This window comes from Moschus berezovskii, chromosome 19 (genome assembly GCF_049115385.1).
Source record: "Moschus berezovskii isolate FMDL1 chromosome 19, NW_MosBer_1.0, whole genome shotgun sequence".
Taxonomy (NCBI): Eukaryota; Metazoa; Chordata; class Mammalia; order Artiodactyla; family Moschidae; genus Moschus; species Moschus berezovskii.
The window spans coordinates 46,391,674-46,401,870 of NC_142478.1; the positions used below are offsets into that span (position 1 = coordinate 46,391,674).

Here is a 10,197-nt window from a genome sequence, read left to right on the forward strand (position 1 = left end):
TCTTTTCTACTACACAATCCTCCTTTTCTTTGGGTGAAATATGACAGCAAGGGAAAAAACATGTATCCTTACTATTGTGACAAGGACAAGTTTAAAAGTAGAGTGCATAGCTTAGATGGTAATCCTCACGTCAAAGAAAATCTGCAGATAAGCCAAATTCTCTAAATTGGAACATCAAAGGGTTAAGTCCTTGCAGCTGAGGATAAAGAAGTTTCCAACTCAAGCCCTGGGAACCACACCCCACGTTACCCCTGGGATAAGTTTACTTCCAATTCCAGATCTAATTTAGCAGCTATGTGACTTTGGGCTTAACATTTCAAAGAATCCATTTCCTTATAGAATTGATGCAAGATTTGGATAAAATGCTTATAAAGTATTTTTTCTTTGTGTCACATACATTTTGAGGTCTCATCAAGGGCACATTCCCTTCCTCTGTTCTTATTTCCTTTGCCCTCTTTAAAATGAGTATTCTGGAAAGCAAAGAGCATTTAGCACATTTGAATAAGATCTTGAATTCTCATATATATTATCTGTCAGCAGTGAGGGGAGGGCCCTAGTTCCCTAAGTGGTGGGGTGGGGTGGGGAGGGAGACAGTGAGAGGGATGAAGAATTATGCAGCAGAAAGGAAGGGTAGGCAGACTAAGGAATATTTCAATGTACTTTGCACTGTATCTGGAGACACTACTTCTTCTAGTGACAGTTGCTCAGTCATGCCTGACTCTTTGCAACCCCATGGACTGTAGCCTGCCAAGCTCCTCTGTCCATGGAATTCTCCAGGCAAGATTACTGGAGTGGGTTGCCTGTGGAGTGGTAGCCTTCTAGTTCAGTTCAGTTCAGTTCAGTCGCTCAGTCGTGTCTGACTCTTTGCGACCCCATGAATCACAGCACGCCAGGCCTCCCTGTCCATCACCAACTCCCGGAGTTCACTCAAACTCATGTCCATCGAGTCGGTGATGCCATCCAGCCATCTCATTCTCTGTCGTCCCCGTCTCCTCCCGCCCCCAATCGCTCCCAGCAACAGAGTCTTTTCCAGTGAGTCAACTCGTCACATGAGGTGGCCAAAGTATTGGAGTTTCAGCTTTAGCATCAGTCCTTCCAATGAACACCCAGGATTGATCTCCTCTAGAATGGACTGGTTGGATCTCCTTGCAGTACAAGGGACTCTCAAGAGTCTTCTCCAGCACCACAGTTCAAAAGCATCAATTCTTCGGTGATCAGCTTTCTTCACAGTCCAACTCTCACATCCATACATGACCACGGGAAAAACCATAGCCTTGACTAGATGAACCTTTGTTGGCAAAGTAATGTCTCTGCTTTTTAACATGCTATCTAGGTTGGTCATAACTTTCCTTCCAAGGAGTAAGCGTCTTTTAATTTCATGGCTGCAGTCAGCATCTGCAGTGATTTTGGAGCCCAAAAAAATAAAGTCTGACACTGTTTCCACTGTTTCCCCATCGATTTCCCATGAAGTGATGGGACCAGATGCCATGATCTTTGTTTTCTGAATGTTGAGCTTCAAGCCAAACTTTTCACTCTCCTCTTTCACCCTCATCAAGAGGCCTTTGAGTTCCTCTTCACTTTCTGCCATAAGGGTGGTGTCATCTGCATATCTGAGATTATTGATATTTCTCCCGGCAATCTTGATTCCAGCTTGTGCTTCTTCCAGCCCAGCGTTCCTCATGATGTACTCTGCATATAAGTTAAATAAGCAGGGTGACAATATACAGCCTTGACGTACACCTAAGGCTAACTTAAAAATGAAGAACATGCTTTCAAAACCCCATGAAGTCTTTGTTTCTTCTTACAAAACAGGGACTAACGATTACTCTGAAAACCTCAAGATCAGAGCCTATACCCTACCTAAAGTATTCAAATTCAATATAAATGCATAACAATAACTATGCTGGTCAAAAGAAACAGTTTTGTGGGGGATAAAGGCAATGGCATCGTGTCTTCTGGCTCTGATACTTGCATGTACTCCAGGCTGTTCAGCCTCCAATGAGACAGGCACCCACTGCTCTTTGCAGCCTGATAAACCCATTCACTCTCATCCATCCTCTCGTGGGTAACTAACCACCTGTTCAGTGTGAAGCCTGAGCTAGGCTGGGAGTAGCGGAAATGGTGGAAGTTAAAGACACTCATAAGTATTGTCCTTGTTTTTAAAAACTAAACATACCTTATTACAATGTCTTTATGACAATCACTAAGACTAGTAGTACAGAGCTGACTGATTTTAGACTGAACAATATAATTATGAAATACAGACCACATTTGTGTAATTCCTCATAGTCACATATAAATTCTGTCACCAAATACCTACTGCAGGATTTTGGAGACCACTATTTCTATTTGGTATCAAGTTGCCTGCCTTTTTGTATTTAGCAAAATCATTGTCTTAAATTTAAAGAAAAAGAAAACTGAAAATATGATTTTAAGAACATGACAGAGTTCATACATCTCACTAGAAGAGTTAAAACCTCTTTGCTGTAGCTAATAAAAGGCCTCCCCCAGAATCAGTGGGTAGCAACAGCTGAACAGAGTTGATAAGGAAATAGTATCACACATAACATGTTGATTCTGAACTTATAGATCAGAGGAGCTTTCTCCAGAAGGAAATCTGAAAGTATTAATGTAAAAACAAGCAAATAAAGAACAACCACAAAACATAAGCAACAAAACTCTCCCTGAGAACTCTAGGGAATTTAGACAGAAATGATTTGACCTGACTGTTAGCATCTGCATTTTATGACTACTCTCATCTTCTATTGCAATATGTTTTCCAAAAGAAAGACATTTCTCTCTCTCTTTGGATAAAATACAAAATCAGAAGCAAAGTTAAGTTGTAAATATGAATATTACTAAAGAAACCCTTTAATAAAATCTACTGGAGTCTTCAAAGTGATTTGAAGATTATTTTAGGTTACTTAATTTCAGAGAATCGAGTTTTATAGTTTTTCCAACCTAATTTGGTTGACTAAGATTTCTTAAGTTAAACTGTCAGCTATCCTCAAATGAGTTTGCTACCTTTAAATTTCACTACTTTTTGGTGATAATATTTGCTATTATGCAGTTCCATGAAAGAGAGATGATAGACTTTTTTTATAATATGTTGCAAAATTAAAGAAATCGGTAAGAGAAATACAATATAAAGAAACAAAGCAAAATAAAAGAGTGTACAAAGGACATGATTCACCAGCCCTTAACTGGAGATTAGTACATGCCTTAGGGAACTGTTTTCAGTATAAGACTTCTCCATGATTAAATATTAATTTTTTTAATATTAATTTTTATAGAACTTTCCAGGGTACTATGAATTTTCATTAAAATCTTTCAAATTGATGAACTATGTTAACTTATCAATCCACAAAAACTAATGTTCTTTGATTCAAAACAAAATCTAACAACAGTTCTTTTCAAAGCTTTAGAGTAATTTAAAAAGTAACTGTAGTACATGAGGACAACCACATTCCAAATTAAGAACTAAAACCAAAATGGAAACCCAGGTAAGTATAATAAGTATATAGCCTTGGGATATAGCCAAGGAACCAGATATTGATAACCTGTTCCTTTCTAACCAATCTCCACAAATTCATTCTCAGAAACTGTTCTTTTGAAACAAGACTTCCTTAGATTTCAAGGCACAAGAGAGTCTGTATGGTGTTTCATGGTGTCTCATACACTTTGCCTCTCTATATATATACATCCTACCTGGCTTTTGACTTACTGGCTCCCAACTAATTCATAGCATGCTGCCGCCTTGTCAGTACAATTGCCCTAATAACCAGGAATCAATAATGCTTCTCTCTCTAGAATAAGCAACCTCCACCCCCAATCCTGAAACTGTAGCAGAAGGTCACACAGAAAGGTGGGAAAGTCTTGCAAATAAATTTCCAAGGGGTCGTGCGGTCAAGCCTGCAGATACTAAGGGAGGGCTCTTTGGCAGCTATCTTTCATGAGGAAATTATTTACATTTGAGGTCTTTGTGCGTACTGATAAAATATTAGCAACTAACTCTCATGACAGTTGCACTGAGTTTCAGCACTGAAAAGGAAGCAAATTGAATGTTTGAGCCATGGCAAATAATAGAGTAAAATTCTAAAATGTCCTTATTTCAGATAAAAATTAATAAGAATTTTCTACAACTATTCCATGCTGCTATTTCTTCCCCCTAGAACTTTTTTTTTGTGATAAAATCTACATAACATAAAATGCACCATTTTTACCATTTCTAAGTCTACCATCCAGTGGCACTAAGTATATTCACAATATTGCCCAACCATCACTGCTATCCATTTCTAAAGCTTTTTTCATCATGAACAGAAGCTCTGTACCCTTTAAACAGTAACTCCTCATTGTCTCCTCCCTTCAGTCCCTAGGAACCATTTGTATAAGTTTTGTCTCTATTAATTTGCTTTCTTCTAGATACCTTATATAAGTAGAATGATGCAATATTTGTCCTTTTTGATTTATTGGGATTTTTTTTCCCACAAAGAAACCAGGTTTCTTTTTCCATGGGGAGAACTGTCTGTTTATTTTTATTGAAGTATAATAGGTTTACAATGTTGTGTTAGTTTCAGGTGTACAGCAAAGTAACTCAGTTATACTTGCAGCCACTCTTTTTAGATTCTTTTCCCATATAGGTCATGACAGAGTATCAAGTAGAGTTCCCTGAGCTACACAGTAAGTTCTCATTTGTTACCCATTTTACACATAGCAGTGTGTACCTGTCGATCCAATCTCCCAGTTTGTCCCTCCCCTGCCTACCTCCTGGTAACCATAGTTGTGTGTGTTTTGTCTCACTTAGCATAATATTTCTAAGTTTCATCCACAGTTTAACCTGTGGAAGAATTTCATTTCTCATTAAGACTAATATTCCATTGTATGTGTTTACCACATTTTGCTTACTCACTCATCCCTTGGAGAATGTTTGGATCATTTCCATCACAGTGTTCGATTGTAAACAAGAAAAGCTTATCATCTATCATTCTATAGTGGCCAATAGCCCCTCCCCTCACCTTTAACAAGGGACCTGGAGGAAACAAAATCCCCTGACCCTCCCCAGGAGATGGAATAACAGGTCCTTTCATGTGGCCTCAATTCTATGAAAATAAGCAGCACAGGTGCTGCACCGCCTGTCTGCCTCATTTCCTCTTCCTCTCACCTGTGGTGGGGACACCTACTTCCTGTTTCCAGCCTGCTTCTCACCAAGGTCATTCAGCAGATTCAACTTATATTTTGTGTCTTTCATCCAAACTTTAACTCACTAAGGGTCAAACTTTTATTTAATTCCCTTTCAATAGAAGAGTGTTAGATAACTTTTGACCTTTAATAAAATAGAAAAATGGAGTTTGCTATTCACTGGTTAATTGCATTTGCACAATCTCCATCCAATTGCTGATCAAAAGAAAATGAAGTTCTATATTTTGCTTTATACCAAATTAAGAACATATAATTGAAACATAAGTAATGAGAATTATCTTCCCCTATTTCAGCATGTAAATGAAGGTTTAGAAATTTTCTTTTTAACTTATACTTCCTACCAAAAGACTCACTTCTTTAATCCATTTTTAGATATAGGGTTTCCAAATGACATCAGCTTTAACCCTGAATAGTAACATTTCAAAGTGTGTCTGCGCAAGTTAGCACTGTGACCTTAAACTTCAACCCTGTGCAGAGGTAGGTTTGCTCTAGGGGATGGGAGATATATTGTTCATGGCCTGAAATCTGTAATAAGAATCACCACCTTGGTCAAATGACTCCCCAAACTTCTCAAGAACGAATATTTTCCGCCCACCTGTCTTTCCAGTCCGGCCAACAGGGGCCGCACACTTGGCGCCTCGGGCCATGGGACGGTGGTCACGCCCTTTTCAGAAATTCTTGGCTGGTAATCACGAAGCAGACACGGAGCAAGAGCTGGGGGAACCTGGAGAAAACCGCTTCTATCTGGGCTCATCTCAGAGATTCCTTGGGAGCTGAGCCCTTCGCAGGATCCATGCCCCAGCCTGTGCCCCCGTGATCAGGTGGATAGCATTTCTCGTGCCCACGATCCAGAATCCTGGCTGACCACACTGAAGCAGGATGCTCCAGCAGGTTAACGGCCACAGTTCAGGCTCTGAAGCCCATGGTGGGGAGTCCCTCAGGAGTTCCTGGGCGGGGAGGCCCCACTGCAGCAGCTCAATGACCTCACCAAGGTGAATCCTGTGACGTTGGAGACAGTCCTGAGGTGTCTGCAGGCCCAGTACACGGCCAACACGTTCTACACCAAGGCTGGCTGCACGCTGGTAGCTCTGAACCCCTTCAAGCCCGGCCCTCAACTCTACTCGGCCGAGCTGATGCGAGAGTACCACGCTGCTTCTCAGCCCCAGGCACTGAAGCCCCACACCTTCACTATGGGTGAACAGACCTACAGGAATGTCAAGAGCCTGATCGAGCCAGTCAACCAGTCTATTGTTGTCAGGGGAGAGAGTGGTGCTGGAAAGACATGGATATCCCACTGCCTGATGAAGTTCTAGGCCATCGTGGCCGCCTCACCCACATCCTGGGAAAGCCACAAGGTTACTGAGAGGATCAAACAGCGCATCTTAAACTCCAACCCCATCATGGAAGCTCTTGGGAATGCATGAACACTGAGGAACAACAACAGCAGCAGCTTCAGGAAGTTCATACAGCTCAAGCTGAACAGGGCCCAGCAGATGACGGGAGCTTCAGTTCAGACCTACCTCCTGGAGAAAACTCGAGTGGCCTGCCAGGCCCCCAGCGAGACAAACTTCTACATCTTCTACCAGATCTACAAAGGAGCCCACGCAGAGGAGAGGGTCCAGTGGCGCCTCCCCGAGGGAGCCGCCTTCTCCTGGCTGCCCCACCCAGAGAGGACCTTGGAAGAGGATTGTTTCGAGGTAACCAGGGAAGCCATGTTTCATTTGGGCATCAATGCCCCCACCCAGAACAACATCTTTCAGGCCCTGGCTGGACTGCTGCACCTCAGCAACACCCAGTTTGCTGACTTGGGGAAGGAAGCCCAGCCCTGCCTGCTGGTGGACGATGCTCAGTGCTCTGTTGGGATGTCGGCCTTGCTGCTGGGGCTCCCAGAAGATCTGCTGGAGACACTGCAGATTCGAATCATCCCAGCGGGCAGGGGCCAGCAGGTGTTCTGGAAGCCCTGCTCCCAGGCCAAGTGCGACACCTGCAGAAACTGTCTGGCCAAACTGGTCTATGCACGGCTATTTGACTGGCTGGTCTCAGTGATCAACAGCAGCATCTGTGCCAACCCCGACTCCTGGACCACTTTCACAGGCCTGCTGGAAGTGTACGGGTTTGAGTCATTCCCCAACAACAGCCTGGAGCAGTTCTGCATCAACTACACCAATGAGAAGCTGCAGCAGCACTTCGTGGCTCACTATCTCCAGGCCCAGCAGGAGTAGTATGCATTCGAGGGCTTGGAGTGGTCGTTTGTCAGCTACCAGGACAACCAGCCCTGCTTGGATCTCATCGAGGGGAGCCCCGTCAGCTTCCGCTCCCTCATAAACGAAGAGGGCCACCTTAATCGGCCAAGCAGCGCAGCCCAGCTCCAGACACGCATCGAGAGCGCCCTGACCGTTCACCCCGACCTGGGCCGTGACAGATTGAGCCCGGAGCCCAGCTTCATTGTGCTGCATTATGCGGGGCCCATGCGGTACCGCACCGCAGGCCTGGTGGAGAAGAACAAGGACCCGTCCCCCCTGAGCTGACCAGGCTCCTGCAGCAGTCCCAGGACCCCCTGCTCAAGTTTCCTGCCGACCCCAAAGACAAGTCCCAGGAGGAGCCCTCCAGCCAGAACTGGGCCCCTATGTTGACCGTGGTGTCCCAAGTTCAAGGCCTCCCTGGAGCAGCTCCTGCAGGTCCTACATGGCACCACACCCCACTACATTCGCTGCATCCAGCCCAACAGCCAGGCCCAGACGCAGATATTCCACCGAGAGGAGGTCCTGAGCCAGCTGGAGGCCTGTGGCCTCGTGGAGACCATCCACATCAGGGCCGTCGGCTTCCCCATCTGGGTCTCTCAGCAGAACTTCGTGGATCCATAGGAGTTACTGAGAAGGCTCTGTCCTGCCACAACCCCCGGCCCCCATGACCCGTGTCCGGACGGAGGGCGCTCAGAGTGGCCTCCGTGCACCGAGCCGGCCTTGCTGCGGGGCCTCCTCCAGGACATCCTCCGTGTGCTGCCAGACCCGCTGCACTGCAGCAGGACCAATGTGTTCATGACTGACTCCACGCTGGAGTTCCTGGAGCGCAGCCGTGCCCAGGTGCTGGAGCAGTGTGCCCGCCGCATCCAGCGGGGCTGGAGGAGACACCGGTGCCGCACGCAGGCCAGGCGGAGGTGGGCAGCTGTGCTCATCCAGGCAGCCGTCCGTTCCTGGCTGACTCGGAAGAACGTCCGGCGGCTGCATGCGGCTGCCACGGTCATCAAGCGTGCATGGCGGGAGTGGACGATCAGAATGGCCTTCCTTGCTTATGAAGAACTGGATGGTGTGGAAGAAAAACACTCATCTCAAGCTCCCTGCTCCCCGAGCTCCAGCCCACTGCCCCCGGCTCAGACCAGGCTCCAGGGCTCAATAACCAGCCTCTGGCCCCTGGGACTTGCCCTGGCCAACGCGGCGGTGTGTGCACGGCTTTCAGAGGAAGCTGGTGGTCTTCACCTGCCTCCAGCCACGTGGGCAGCCCCAGGAGTTGCGCCGTCCAAATGGCCCAAGAATAAGCCGGAGTCCCGTCCATCTGAGCACTCCCTCAGGGTTTGATCAGGTTTCACTGCAGAAAGTCTCCACTGTGCTAAGCTTGACACCTGCCCTGGACCCTCGCCCGGCAGTGTTACTGGCTTTAATCAGATCCTCCTGGAAAGACACAGGCCGGGCCACGTGTGACCTCTTCTCCCCTCCCAGCCTCACCCAGCTGGGCCATCCCCTATGCTTTTGCTTCCACAAGGCCTTTTCCTGCCAACAGCCTCGCCAGAGACATGTAATCAACACACGGCTGCCAGACAACTTCCACAGCGACTCCAAGCACAATCGGGGAGCCATGGCTCCAGCCTGCAGGCAGGACAGCGGCTGCACCAGTGGCCTGGGGCGGCAGTCTACACACCCCCTGCCCCCACACCTTGATGGGTTTCAGGGCTGGCAGTGACCAAACCAGGATTAGGAAATGTCAAGGCATTCACTACCTTCACAGATCCAACTCAGCGGTGCTGGCCATCACTACAGCAGAGGCAAATTCAGCTTGAAATCAGCTTTAAAATTGTGGCTGGGGGAAACTTTGCTTTGAGTTCCTTTAAAAGGAACAAAACCTTACTATTTAAATATTTGATTAATTTAATGTCAAGCAACTAGATTATAAATCAAGAATGATCAATGCAATATACCAAAGAAACACACTTTAACTTGGATAACCTCATTTAATGGTCACCAAAACCCAAAGAAGTTGCCATTGTTCCCATTTATACAGCTGGGAAAACAAGCTGATGGTTTAAAAAAAATAATAAAATAATCTTGTCAAGTTCATCAGTAGAATCTGTATCACAGTCCAGGTAGGACAGGAGTGACTCTGATGTCTGTACATTTTCCAACTAAGTTCCCTGCCATCTTCATTCAGTTGGAGTATTTTTAGACTTTTATTACTGATTCTGGGATCACAGTCACCCCACTGGTTAAGTGATAGATATCAGCACAGAGACCCTGGCCTCTCTAGAGCATCATCACACCACTCCCAACTCCAGCCACGCCCATGAATTGAGCGCAAACAGTACAAGTGAAATGAAGTGAAAATCGCTCATTCGTGTCCAACTCTTTGCGACCCCATGGACTATACAGTCCATGGAATTCTCAAGGCCAGAATACTGGAGTGTGGAGCCGTTTCCTTCTCCAAGGGATCTTCCCACTCCAGGGACTGAACCCAAGTCTCCCACATTTTAGGCGGATTCTTTACCAGCTGAGCCACCAGGGAAGCCCACAAATAGCACAAAGCCCTTAATAATATTTGGAGAAGGAAATGGCAACCCACTCCAGTATTCTTGCCTGGAGAATCCCATGGATGGAGGAGCCTGGTGGGCTACAGTCCATGGGGTCGCAAAGAGTTGGACACGACTGAGTGACTTCACTCTTTATATTTCCCAAGAATTAATTCTTAAACTGTCTTTAAAGCTATAATGATTTTTTTTCTTGGATTTGG

The 10,197-nt window shown here is 45.8% G+C and overlaps 1 pseudogene; it reads left to right on the top strand.

Annotated features, from left to right (window-relative positions):
* The first annotated feature begins 6,078 nt into the window (after window positions 1-6,078).
* On the top strand, window positions 6,079-8,897 carry LOC129542843 (unconventional myosin-XIX pseudogene; annotated as a pseudogene).
* Window positions 8,898-10,197: the final 1,300 nt, after the last annotated feature.